Source organism: Lutra lutra, chromosome 13 (genome assembly GCF_902655055.1).
Source record: "Lutra lutra chromosome 13, mLutLut1.2, whole genome shotgun sequence".
NCBI lineage: Eukaryota > Metazoa > Chordata > Mammalia > Carnivora > Mustelidae > Lutra > Lutra lutra.
The window spans coordinates 13,154,032-13,167,837 of record NC_062290.1 but is presented as its reverse complement, the minus strand read 5'-3'; the positions used below and the strand labels follow the sequence as shown (position 1 = coordinate 13,167,837).

At 41.2% G+C, this 13,806-nt stretch overlaps 1 protein-coding gene and 1 pseudogene across 5 annotated transcripts in view; one reads left to right on the top strand and one right to left on the bottom strand.

Moving 5' to 3' along the window:
* The window catches only part of TRPM3 (transient receptor potential cation channel subfamily M member 3), a 797,862-nt gene that overhangs the window by 21,427 nt on the left and 762,629 nt on the right, over positions 1–13,806 (top strand). The window lies entirely within an intron of this gene.
* On the bottom strand, positions 2,293–3,427 carry LOC125083695 (proline-rich protein 3-like; annotated as a pseudogene).

Here is a 13,806-nt window from a genome sequence, read left to right as displayed (position 1 = left end):
TAAACTGTCAGATCTAGCAGAGAAACATTGTAAAGTGGATTAGGTGAAACTGTGCCCTTACTAGAACGTTAATATCCTGAATCATCCTTCTGGGTTTCTTCAGAGTGTGACGTTTCATAGCCCGACAAAGGTATATTGTATGTTGTCTTCTGTTTCTAGGAAAACATAATGTTTCCTATCTATGGAATTTTAATAAGGAGCATAAATATTGAAAGAAAGCAAACTTAACCTAGTTTCGTGGTGCCAGGCCTTACTTTTGGGAACCTGTTCTGTAGAGAATGGTGACCCTAAATTGAGAAAACCAAGGTATGGTTACTTGGAAAATGCATGATTTCTTCATCGTTATAGGTGGAGGGTTTGCATCTCCTGGATTCTGGTCACATTCCCAGATAGTCTCAAAAGGACGCCACTTTTAAGCAAAAGTGGCAAATTTGGATCAGTTCTTAAAGGGCACTTCATAAATAATGGCTATTTAAGGACTTTTAATTTTCCTGGCCATTTTGAATCTTTGCTCTTTAGGGCTAATGTTTTTAGAGTTACCTGTCAGAGCAAAACTGCTACAAACCCTGAGAAGTGAATTTAATGTTGATGAAAGCAAGTTGCTCACAGGGAAATGGTCTCCTCCCGGGTCTTTGTGTGGTGAAGAAGCCATGGCCGACTGAGACAAAAACGCTCGAAACTGAGCAAGACCGAAGAACCGCTGCGTGGGGCTCGTCACGGAATGCATCTGCGTTGATCGGGCTGAGATTTCAGCAGTAGGTTTTGCATTATCCATCGTCCCTCTTCGGGTGGTTATATTGCCTAGGGGAGCACTTCAGAGGTCCTCCGTCTTACTGGGGATGTGTGGTGAGCTGAGAAAGGTTTGAAAATTCTTAAATCTCCACTGAACACAAAGATCTGTGAGTTGCTGTAATCAACTGTGTCTTGAAGGTTTTGAGATACTGGGAAGCAGCTCTCCATGTGTCTTAATTATCAGCTGAATAATTTCCCAAAGCTAACTGTTTCTAAGAAACCAAGCATAGCAATATGACATGAGTTCAGCCAAATGTGTCTTGTTTAGAGTCCCTTTTTAATTTCCGTGATGATGGAAATGTTTTTGGCTTCTTTATAAGTCTTTGGAGGAATGCTACTAGAAAAAGCTGACCGATCCCCTTGTCTGTGGAGAGTGAGGGGACAGTGATTTTCAAACTCTGGTGAAACCCTAGGTTTTCATAGAGTGTCTAGTGGGAATCCTTGGGAAACTGGGCCTGTGGACAAGGAGTCCAACCCTTTGCCACTTGGTTAGTAGTGAACAGAGCTTGAGGGATCTCAAAGGCAGAAGGGTCCCCTGGGTCAAGGGGTGGAAAACCGTTGTCCTCAGTAATGCATTGCCCATGATACAGCATGCTGTCAGTCATACATGGCCTTGCTTGCCACATCTGCTTATAACTGTGTTGATAGTCTGTCTGTCCCATTGTCCTTCTGCACTGATGCTAGGGCTTTTCCTGTTTCCCTTTCAGTATGTTAGAATAGTCCTGATTCCTTCATAAGTTGGTGGTTGCGTTATCCTAGCTCAGTGGTACTTGATCCATTTACGACTCCCTTCAGAGTACATTCTACACATTTGCTCTAAACGTTCTACTGAAAGAAGGCAGAAGTTTATATAAGACGAACTTGGTAACAAGCAGAAGCCTCCTTTTTTTTTTTTTCTTCTTGACACGTACAAGGGGATGCACAGTTTCCCAAAGCACAGAGCAGCAGGGATCATGCTACTGATGCAGAAACTACAAAATCCAAGGGCAGGGAGAGTGGCCTCTGCACCAGTCATCCATACTTGGCCCAGGTCAACCTGGTGAGTTTCACAGGGCAACTGGCAACTTTGGGGGTAGGGGCTGTCACATAGAAAGAACTTAAAACAAGCAGCTAGAAGAAGGAAACTGCTCCAGGGCTCTCAGGAATCGAGGGCAGTACTGGGTCCTGGGTGGATGGATGTATCGAAATAGCACCAGAGAGGTTTCCTGTTCAGCAGTCGGCTGGTGAGGGGGGAAAAGGGTCCAGGAGGCAGTTGAAGGGAGCAAAGATGGGGTCCCAAAGGCAAGTCTCTGAAGGCTGGATCAGAAGAAATCCCACACACTGGGCACCAGCAATAAAACAGCCCTAGACCCCAGACTGGGGAGGTGGTGGATAGGGGTGGGTGTGACTGACTGAGGGTGGTGGGTGGAACATCCCCACAGTAGCCATCACAGGGCCACAGGAAAGCATGTGGCCACTAGGTCAGAGGGCTCCTTCCAGCCTGGATGGGAAGGCACACTCTCACAGAGGTCCATTGATGCCTGGGTAGGAGAAGGCACAGAGATCCTTGTATCAACAGTGGTCCTTTTTGGGAAAGTGTGGGCAGACAGGGCAGTTGGATTTGTCTTCCATAACTTGGGGGCCATCCTTGGGCAGCAGATATATATATTTTTTATTAACATATAAAGTATTATTTGCCCCAGGGGTATAGGTCTGTGAATCATCAGTCTTCTACATTTCACAGCACTCACCATAGCACATACCCTCCCCAATGTCCATCACCCAGTCACCTGATCCCTACCCCCTCACCCCCCAGCAACCCTCAGTTTCCTGAGATTAAGAGCCTCTTACGGTTTGTCTCCCTCCTGATCCCATCTTGTTTCATTTTTTCCCCCTTCCTTCCCCCTTTCCACCCAACCCCCCTCCCTGTCCCTCAAATTCCTCATATCAGAGAGATCATATGATAATTGTCTTTCTCTGCTTGACTTATTTCACTCAGCATAATACCCTCTAGTTCCATCATGGCGTTGGAAATGGTAAGATTTTGGGTTTTTATTGATGGGGGCAGCAGGCATTTTTGATAAGAAACCAACTTTTGAGTCTTGGAGGATTTCTCTGCTCTTTGTGAAAGCCTCCCCTGGAAGGACCCCCATGGCCTGGTCTTGGAAAAGGAGGTTCAGTATTGGCCCTCCACCAACCATGGCCATATGGGCCACCCCTGGACCTCCCTGAATGGGGCCTCTGCCCCAGGGAGGAGTGGGAGACTCAGCAGTGGTGGAACCGTTGGTCCCCTTGATTCTGGAGGACCTCCATGAAGAATGTCTGCATCCATTTCTGTCCGGCTCCTTCCGCTCAGCCTGGCGTTGGCGAGGTTCACTGAGGCTGTCTGCAGCAGGAGTTCATCATCTTCATGGCTATGTAGTATCCCATTGCCTCCACACACTGAACCTTATGTATCCATTCTCCTGAGGGTGGGCATGTGGGTGGATTCCAGTTTGGGGCTGAACTTGGGGTCACCAGGCTTTCTACTGGCCATGGGGGAAGGGCCCAGAAGGCTGGGTGGTCTGATGGGCCTCCCATCCTTCTTGTTTCCAGTCTCTTCCCACTCTGGTGGCAGGGGCTGCTGCTGATTCTCCATCTTTCCTTTCGGCGTCATGGTTGTGGCAATGGCTGCAGTGGGATTTGGAGGGAAGTAATAGGAAGCTCTTTGAAAGGGGAAAGCAGTCCATAGAGAATATGTTTGCAGCATTTTGTCCTCCGTGTTTTCCTTTGATCTCCTTTCATCTCTCCTTTGCCTGTCCCCTCCCTACTGGGCTTTGCACCCATATCACCCACCCTGAGATGTCTCCGATCCCTACTCTTCTCTTCATGAAGCGTAATGGGAGTGAAAGAGAGCAGCTAATGTTTCGAAGATTTTCAATGTGGAAACAATGAGCATTTTTATTTAAAACAAGCTGTAGTAGAGCATTTTACATGTCAAATACATAACCAGTTGGTCTGTGATTGGTTGACTAACTAGTACCTTCATGATTGGATAGAGTAGTTTTGGATTTCATTGAATTGGTGAAGCTTTAATGTTCAGAATGTCAGAATTAGACCCAATTTTTGCATCTTAATTCCTGTCTAGGAGCATTGTTGTCCTTAGGACTTACGGAACAGAAATCATCAAACTTTTATTATGGGAAGGACATAAGCCAAACCTCTGTATATTGGAACTTTTTAATAGTATATTTTAATTTAACTTTTTAATTTTTAAAAAATTAATTTAATAATTTTAAATTAACTTTTTAATAGTAATTTTAATTTTTTTGTTGGTAAATGGTAACATTTAATGTTATATATGTATATCTTACATTTTTAATGTATATCTTACATTTTTATGGTTTTTTTAAGTATATAGTTTTTTTTTATACTTAATGGCATTAACTATATTCACATGATACCGAACTTTTAGGGAAACATCTTATGTCCTATATTTCTTTTTCTTTTCTTTTTTTTTTTTTTAAAGATTTTATTTATTTATTTATTTGACAGAGAAAGACACAGTGAGAGAGGGAACACAAGCAGGCTTCCCCTGAAGCAGGGAACCCAATGCGGGACTTGATCCCAGGACCCTGGGATCATGACTTGAGCCGAAGGCAGACGTTTAATGACTGAGCCACCCAGGCACCCATGTCCTGTATTTCTGGTTACAAATATTTTGTGAATGTTTTTTCTTTTGCTATTACTTATTTATAACAATCTAAGCACATTAAGATTTGTAGCCAAAAGGAATTAACCAGCTTGATACCTTTTTTTCCCCTTCAGTTTGCTTAGAAATAAATTCTCTGAGAACTAAATTCCTCAGACCAAAAAGAAGCCAACCAGTTTGCAAACAAAAACACCACTAGAAAATATGGTGTATTCTATATACCTTAACTTCTCAACCTTGAAACCTTGAACAGTCATTTGACTTCTGGGTCCTTGGGTGGGGAAATGATCTTTAACAGAAGTCAGAACAAAGATCCACATCTTACTATCATTATGATTAAATCCTATCAAGAAGGCCTTTTGTTTATTAGTCCAGAAAGTTATTCTGGAAGAAAAATTGCCCTAGGAAGTAGAGAGTGTGTAAGGATGAACAAAACCTTTAAAGTAAGACCCAGCATTATCCATTTTATGAGTGTTTTTCAGTTTTATTTTCCTTAGGTTTGCATCTCTGTGTTTTCAAAGATTTCCTCTGTAAGTTAATATCCTTGCAATGAAATGTTAATATTTTCTAGGTGCCTTATGGCTTTTAAAGCACTTATGCACACAAATGGCATTGTTAGAGCCTTTCAGGGATCCCTTTCAATAGGGGAGTAGAGTCCATTCTCTGTGGACTTTGATAGGTTGAGAGCTTTCACTTTCATTAGTGGAGAGTGATTAGTTCCTGACCACTCTGAACCTTTTTTCCTTTCCCTAACACATGAATACCATAGATACGGTTGGCTTGGGTGGTTGTGAGGGTCTCGACAACACCTGGTGGTTGGGGCAGGTGTGAGACCTAAAGCCTAGGCAGAGGCTTCCTTTTTGGGAGGTGAGCAAACGCGCTGGTGGCCACATGCCTTCCTCTCAACAGAAGCGAGTCTTGATGGGCCTGTATCTGCTGAGACTTGCTGAGCTTCCAGCTTCCTCAGTCTAGAATTGCCTCGCTTCCTGTCTTTTCCATGATGGCATACCTCCTGGAAGCACTTTTTCTTTTTTTTCCTTTTTTAAGATTTTGAGAGAGAGCAAGAGGGCATGAGCACACAAGTGTGGGGGAGGGGCAGAGGGAGAAGAGAATCCCAGGGGGACTCCCAGCTGAGCACAGAGCCAGACTCGGGGCTTAATCCCAGGACTCTGGGATCATGACCTGAACCTAAGGCAAATGCTTAACTGACTGAGCCACCCAGGTGCCCCCAGTACTTGGTTCTTGTAGGTTCTTTATATACTAACTTAGATGAGGACCCTGAGGTCTTGGGATTATGTGACAATACTTTGGAATATCAACAGATATGTGGTCACCATCTGAGTGCTCATGGGACAGGCTCTGTGTAAGACTGTAGGTACATATCTTCCAACAAAAGTTATAGTCCCTGCTCCCCAAGAGCTTGGAACAGGGACCTCACAAAGGAACATCTATAAATGGCCAATGCTCAATGCCAATGCTCAGTGTTCGGGAAATATAAATCCAGACCACAAAGAGGTACAGATACACACCAGATGGAGGGGCTAAAATTAAGATGGACAGTACCCTGAGTCATCAGGGAGGTAGAGCAATTGGAACTCCCATATGTTGTGAGGACATAAACCGGTATAGACACTACTGAACACTTTGGAAAACAGCTTGACCATTTTGCATAAAATTAAACACTTACAGTATATCCGTGATATTCCCCCATGAAAATTTATCTCCACCCAAGCCCATGCTATGAATATTTATAGAAAAGATTAGTTGTAAGAGCCCCAAACTGGCCAAATGTTCATTAATAGGTGAATGATGAACAAAGTGTAGTGTATCCATATAACAGAATGCGCAGCAGTGGAAGGATGAATGGATACATACAGCTGTACAGTGAAGTCTTAGAGATGTTGAATGAAAAAAATCAGATACAAGAGTATACATCGTATGTTTCCATGTGTATGAAAATACAGGCAAAACCAGTTTAGAGTGACAGATCAGTGATTACCTAGGACTGGGCGTGAATGTTCCATGATCTGGGAAAAGGACAAAATAAAGCCTCTGGGCATAAGAAATACTGTATATCTTAGGGAGGTAGTTTCATAGGTGTATAATCGTATTAAAATTCCTTGAAACACTTAAATGGGGTGCAGTTTATTGTATTGTACTTAAATATCATTGACAAAAGTAAAGGTGAACACGGTCCTTAAAAGACTTTTTCTTTTAAAAATATTTTATTTATTTATTTGACAGAGAGAGAGAGTGATCATAAGTAGGCAGAGAGGCAGGCAGAGAGAGGGGAAAGCAGGCTCCCTGCTGAGCAGAGAGCCCGATGTGGGGCTGGATCCCAGGACCCTGAGATCATGACCTGAGCGGAAGGCAGAGGCTTAACCCACTGAGCCACCCAGGTGCCCCACCTTTTTTTAATTAGAGAATGTGTGAGCAGAAGGGGTGGAGGGAGAGAGAATCTCAAGGAGAGTCTGGTGAGCATGGAGCCCCACATGGGGCTTGATCCCATGACCCTGAGGTCATGGCCTGAGTCTAAACCAAGAAGAGTTGGTCGCTTAACCAACTGTGCCACCAAGCTGCCCCTAAAAAGACCTTATGTAAAGGCATATTTGAAATATTTTAATTATCATGGAAATACCATAAGGCACTTAATAGTTACCTTTTTAAAGAGTCTAGTTCTTTGAGAGCCATAAAAATGACTATCTATCAAAAATGATCTAGGATGGGGAAATTATCCAAGGCAACGAAGTATGTATTTTACTGATGATAAATGATAAGATAAACCCTTATCTTTAATTAGCTTGTGCTATTTGGGGAAAAAAATGTTAAAATAGAAAAAAAAAATCATCATAGATGGTAAGAAATTACCAACCAACCTAAACTGATTTATCAAATTAAAAAATTTTTATTCCCGGGTGCTACAATTGTTATTCAAGTATAATTATTATATTAGTTTTAGGTGTATAATGTAGTGATTTGACAGCTCTGTACTTTACTCAGTGCTCATCACTGTAGGTGTATTCTTAATCCCCATTACATATTTCACCCATCCCCCCCCCCACCAATCTCCCCTCTAGTAACCAGTAGTTTGTCATCTGTATTTGAGTGTTTTTTTTTTAATCTTTTGCTTCTTAAATTCCACTTCTGAGTGAAATCATACAGTACTTGTCTTCCTCTGACCTGCTTCACATTATTACTCTCTAGATCCATCTGTGTTGTTGCAGATGGTAAGATTAAATGATCATGATTTTCAAATCTTTGTCCATATTTATATCTCTTAAAACTTTAAAAAAAACCACATTACTGTGTTTAACTTCTCTTATAATACCTCTTCTAAGGTATATTGACTTACATTGATCTAAATTATTCATTGAAATCTCAGATAATTCTTTGATTCTTTAGGTAAACTGCATAGGTCCTTCTTTTTTTCTTTGTGAAATAAAAGCCAATAAAAAATTCATTTATTGGGAAGGGCAGTTCTCAGCCTCCTGTCAACTAATGGAAAGTAATACCTTAACAAAAGTCCTTGGGATATTATAACAGGGTTATTAAAAAATGTGTTTCTCCCAAGGCCTCAAGCAATAGAAATGCAATATTTTTCTACCATCCATTCGTTTAATGCAATTTCAGAGTGAGTTGTTTGGAAACAATCTTCCCAGTTTCTTCAGATTTTCACTCTTCTAATGCTTTTTAATTTTTAGTGTTTATGAAAATCCTTGCACCCTAAATAGAGGCTGTTAGAGATGAAGACCTCTGTTTCTCAGCCTTGGGTGGGGGGTACAGGAAACTCTCAGTAAGGCGGCAACAGAGGGGAGGCGAAGCACAAAATTTTTAAGCTGGAATCCATTTCAATATTAAGAGTTTAATGGCCCTACAAACAGCTGAGGTTTGCGACTGCTTGAAGTCTGTTTGCCTTCTCCCCCCCCACCCCCGTTTATGAGCCTGTGGGCTGTGGTTGGGAGGGGGAGGGCGCATGCGTGAGCATCCCAAGTGGGCCCACACGCAGAGCCATTTTCTCCCGTCATGACTGAAGCCAAAATCAGGAGTTGGAGGCTTAACTGACTGAACCACCCAGGCACCCCCCTTTGCAATTTTTGAAAATAGCTTTGAAACTTACTTGAGAGTCTCCCCTTTAAAGCGTATGTCAGTATCACCCTTCTATTCATAATTTATGAAAAATAGACAGTAATGCTGTATTGACACAATCATGGGCATTTCAGTTACCTGTGGCTTACAACCATAAACTTGATAGTTGAAGATGACAGATATTTTTTCTTCCACAGTTGCGGAGGTTGTCAGAAACTTGAAGTTAGTATTACTCATTGAAATTAAGGGGCCGCTCCCTTAACTCCCGGCCCAGGCTTGAGAGGAGGAGGAGGGTCTGTTCTCGGATCTTGGAGCTTGTGGTGGTTGGAGGCATTTCTTGGCTCGTAGCCACACCAATCTCTGCTCCCGTAGTCCTGTGCCTTCTCTTCTGTCTGTGTCCGATTGGCTTCTGTCCCTCTTCTGTGGTCACTGATTTCATTTAGGACCCACCCAGATAACCCAGGATAACCTTCCCATCTCAAGACCCTTAACTCCATCACTTCTACAGAGACCCTTTTTCTAAATTAAAGAGTAGTTACAGGTTCCAGAAATGAATTAGGACCTCCTATATTTGGGTGCCATTATGCAGCCTGCTACAAAGATCTTTAAAGAAAAAACAAACAAACCCAAAAACTTGCTATTCTAATTACATTGCTCTTTCCCCTGTTACTTGAAAGCACATATGGTCTTTCCTACACATCGTATAGTTTAAGTATATTTATTTACCCAAACAGACGGAGTATTTCTGTTGTCTAAGATACTGTCGTTGTCATTCATGATCAGAAGAAGAATCTTCGTTTTCTCTGCTTCATGAGTCAGTGTTTTGTCTCTAGCATGATAGTAAAGACTTAGAGCCCAAGACCTGTGTGCGTATTATGGCACGTATCCTACAGTTGAGAATTGCCCTGACAATACCAACTGAAAATTTTCAGTTCTGTTGTGAACCACTATATCTGTTGAATATTACATCTTAGACTTAGAAAGTGTGATTGCCATATACAGCTCATCAGGCAGAGTGAGCCTTCTAAAAGTATTGGTTCAGAAAATAAAAGCATCTTAATTTTTTTAAGCTTGACCGGTATATCCTCCTTCTGTTTTCCTTTTGAAAGGAAGTTAAAAGGTAATCAATGAAGAAGCTGTTCAGAGAGTGGGGATATCAAGTGTCTTTCACAACAGCCTATTAGGATGATGAACAGATTCTTGTAATAAGGCATTGATGGAGGAAAAAAAAATCTATCCTATTAAAATTTCATTTCCATGCTCTTACTTAAATGCTGGCATCTGACCTCAAATGGTATCATCATTTTTTAATCTCCCTGTCTTTTAGCTTTGTAGACCGCAGAACATGTGGCCTTGTGGAGAGGTTGGACCGACCCTATACATCATGAAGAAGTAACAGTTGAAATACAATGGGACAAATGAAGCCGAACCTTTTAATTGCATTATGTAAAAAAAAAAACAAACTATGTTTCAGTTGAGCCTTGTGAATATTACAAAGCAGAGGGTTCTTCTGCTTTTAATTCAAGTTAACATGTGGTATTGCATTAGCTCTGGTGTATAATATAGTAATTTAGCAGTTCCATACGTTCTCCTGCTCATCACGACAAGTGCACTCCTTAATTTCCATCACGTAGAGGGTTACTCTTAGAAGCTGTTTTTAGAGACATGTCTACACATGGATATGAAGCACAAAAGTATGTGAAAGGTGAGCAGTCTGTATATGAGCCAGGGAGGAGGTGAGAATGCCCCATAAGCACTATTCGCCTGCTGAACGAATATAGAGGGATTAGGATACTGATGGACTTGTAAAGTCCAAGTTTATTTTGGGGGGGGGCGTGGGTGGCTGACCACATGCATACAGATCATGACTACTCATTTTATGACCTTGAGAAAGTTGTCTGTAGTATTATCTAATATCTAGTATGTTATCTATAAAGACAGTTTATATTATCTCAAAAGTTGAGGGTTAAATTAGATAAATTGTACAAAACCCGAGGACTGGTCCATATTCACTGTTCAATAATCTGGGTTATTGATTTTTCAGGTTCTGAACTAGCTATAAAACCATTTATGGAGAAATAACCTGCATGATGGAATTGAAGCTGCCACTGCACACCCCACTGATCAAATTTAGTACATAGTCCGTACTCCATGCACAGGCCCAACCAGTTTTTCTCCTTCAGTGGGGATCAGAACTTTTTGAAAATCCCACACTGGCCCTTGAGTCCCCTATATCAAACCTAATCATCTCTCTAAACCCGCATCCCTGTGCGGGTTTGTAGACCATCTGAGTTGGGGCATCATGTGGTCAGAGTTCAATCCTTGATTCCCTCCAGCAATATCATCATCTCTATTTCCCAAGAGAACTCAGTAGCCCAAAAGAAAGTCCCCTAAGCCAATGGAAACTACTTGTTCTAGTTCATCAAGGCAGTGACAGATGATCTGATTATAACGAGATGGGAAAACAACCCCTTTGGGTTGCATTGATTTGAGGGTCCTCTAAATCTCTAAGGACACTTCAGCCCTATCGATCTTCCCCTACCTCTACTCTGTGGGCAGAATGTCCATTTGCTCTAATATATATTATTTTGTGTATATATACACAAAATATATATAAAGGACCTTTGTGTTACAGTTTTCTCTTGATAAACTGCTGTAAATGGCTTCCTTATTGAGGAAGGCTGGCCTTGGCTCAATACTAAGATTGCTGAAGTTTAAGTGAAATTTCAGATGGCTTCTTCCCTTGCAGATCTCCCCTTACCAGTGTTTCTCACTGTCCTCTTATTTCTTGAGGAAAACCTTGGCCAACTTTTCATGTTCATTTCTCTTTTCTATAGAAGTATCTCTAAGACTACATTATTTTCCTTTTTACATTGCTCTACATCCATTTCTTGATTCATTTACCCAACAGATACGAAGCATTCCCTGTATCCCAGGCATTGTCCTAGGCACTAGGGATACTAATAAACAAAATACAGGCTGGAAATTCTCATTTTGGGAGCTATTTACCAATTTTTTACTGTCTTCACAAATAAAGGCTTCCATCAGTGACTATAAGGTTATCTCTTTCTTGTTCTTACTTATTACTTTGTACTTACTTATTACTTTGAATGTTCTTGTACTTAGATGTGAGGCAATGAAGAATAGGTACCTAGATGTTTTCTTAGCTTTTGGTGTCCTTTAAAATATATTTTCATCTTGACTATGTATTAGTTGTCATCTGCCAACTATTTATAACTGTTCTTTGAAGTAGCCCTGGTACAGGAAATAAAGACAGTTTTTTTTTTTTAAACACTGCAAAGAAGAACCATTAGGAAGAGAAGAAATCTACAAAATGGCATTTTTGTTATAAAGCAATTGTAATTAGGTTTCAGTATGTAAGCAAACTTTCTAACAGAACTTGAATTTATGATTGTTAGAGTGGTTTACTTTTATCTTCTTCTGTTCCTGATGGTAAAAGACCCCTATTGATTCATACAACATTGACAAAAAACAAAACAAAAAACAAAACTGGGGCACCTGGGTGGCTCAGTGGGTTGAGCGGCTGCCTTTGGCTCATGTCATGATCCCGGGGTCCTGGGATGGAGTCCCTCATAGAGCTCCTAGCTCAGCGGGGACCCTGCTTCTCTCTCTGCCTGCCACTCTGCCTGTTTGTGCTCTCTCTCTCTCTGACAAATAAATAAAATCTTGAAAAAAAAATCTATGTATGTGGCTTTAGTTTTCAGGATAAGATCTTCTTTACATGTAAAAGAAAACCTAATTATCTATTTGTATTGAAATACCTTTGGGAATTAGAAGGATGTGGCAGCTAGTTTGTATCTTTCCCTAATCTAAACCTGGTGTATAATGATCACTTCTGCCTTGTTCTAAATTCCTGGAACTGAGCATAAGAGAAAATATTCTGTTTCTTCTTGACATTTGTATATCCCGTTGGGCACAGGACAGGGCCATACATGTATTAGATAAGGAAGTGCTAAATTCTGCTAACCTCAGAATGAAGTTGTTTTTAAATGCTGGAAGAATGTGCAAAGGCAATCAGACAAGGAATAATTATAACTTCACTTACTGGTACAAAAATATTTATTGGTAATTAGTATCAAGCAAGAAATATACAAGGTCTTGAAGATGTGAGGTCAAATGAGAGTGAATTCCTGCTTTAGAGAGAACCACAGCTTAGGTGTGACACAGGCATATTGATAACAGTACAAAGTAGGACACCCAACTGTAGCTCTGTGGGAAGGACTGCAGGAACTGGAGGGGTCCATGGACAGATTCTGCCTGCGTAAGTTAGAGGAGGGACTTAAAGTACACGAGATATTCCTTCTAGGTCTAGAGTGTCCTAGGTGTCAAGCAAGTCTAGGATCGATGAGCCTCATTTGTGGGGAAGTGGCAGAAATTGAGGCAGGGAGGTTGGATGGAAGCCAGGGAGGGATGGTGCTTGTGGGTTGTGAAGTCCAGACCGAATGCTCCATGCAATGGGGAGGACATAAGAGGACTAGGATTCTCCTAAGATTCCATCAACTAGTTGTGAGAATGGGCTAGGAGAGAGAAAAATATTTGAGGAAGCAACGGCAGTCAGAAGGTTAGAGCACCAGTCCAGTCAAGAGATGACCAGGGTCTGCCTGACCTAAGGCACGAGGAGGAGAGCTGGAGGATTGTGTCTGGTAGATTTGAAAGAAATTAGGGAATAATTAAATTGTGGGGAAAGGGAGAGAGGAGTAAGAGAAAAATACCTGGAATAACTTCAAATCCTGAAAAGATTCCCGTGTGATGCTGTTAAGTAGAAATGAATCTGAGTAAGGCTGATACTTGCTAAATTCACTTACTAATGAAAATCTATTAACGCAACAATTATGAAACACCTGTTTATTTCTCTTATGTGTTGGATACTGCTTTCTCTTTAAAAATTCAATGATAATAACAGGCTTTATTGAGCTGCTCTGTGTTAGGAACTTAGGTGTTTTAATCCACCTCTGTCACCTTGGGATGTGTGTATGAGAGGCCTTGTTTTATGGATCATACCAAGGCTCCGAGTAACTAGTATCTTGTGTATCTTCCTGAACTTGTAAGAGGTTTCATTAGTAGGACAAAATTGGATTTTTTAATTCTAAAGCGCTGCTCTTTTCACTGGCTTTCTCAGCCTCCATATGTTAGAATTTCATATACCTGTGTTTCAGGATTTTGAAAGGGGGAATATTGCTGTTTGGACCTGTTCTAAATTCCTTGTAGGAAGCAGCGACTTGTTGACCTGTTCTAAA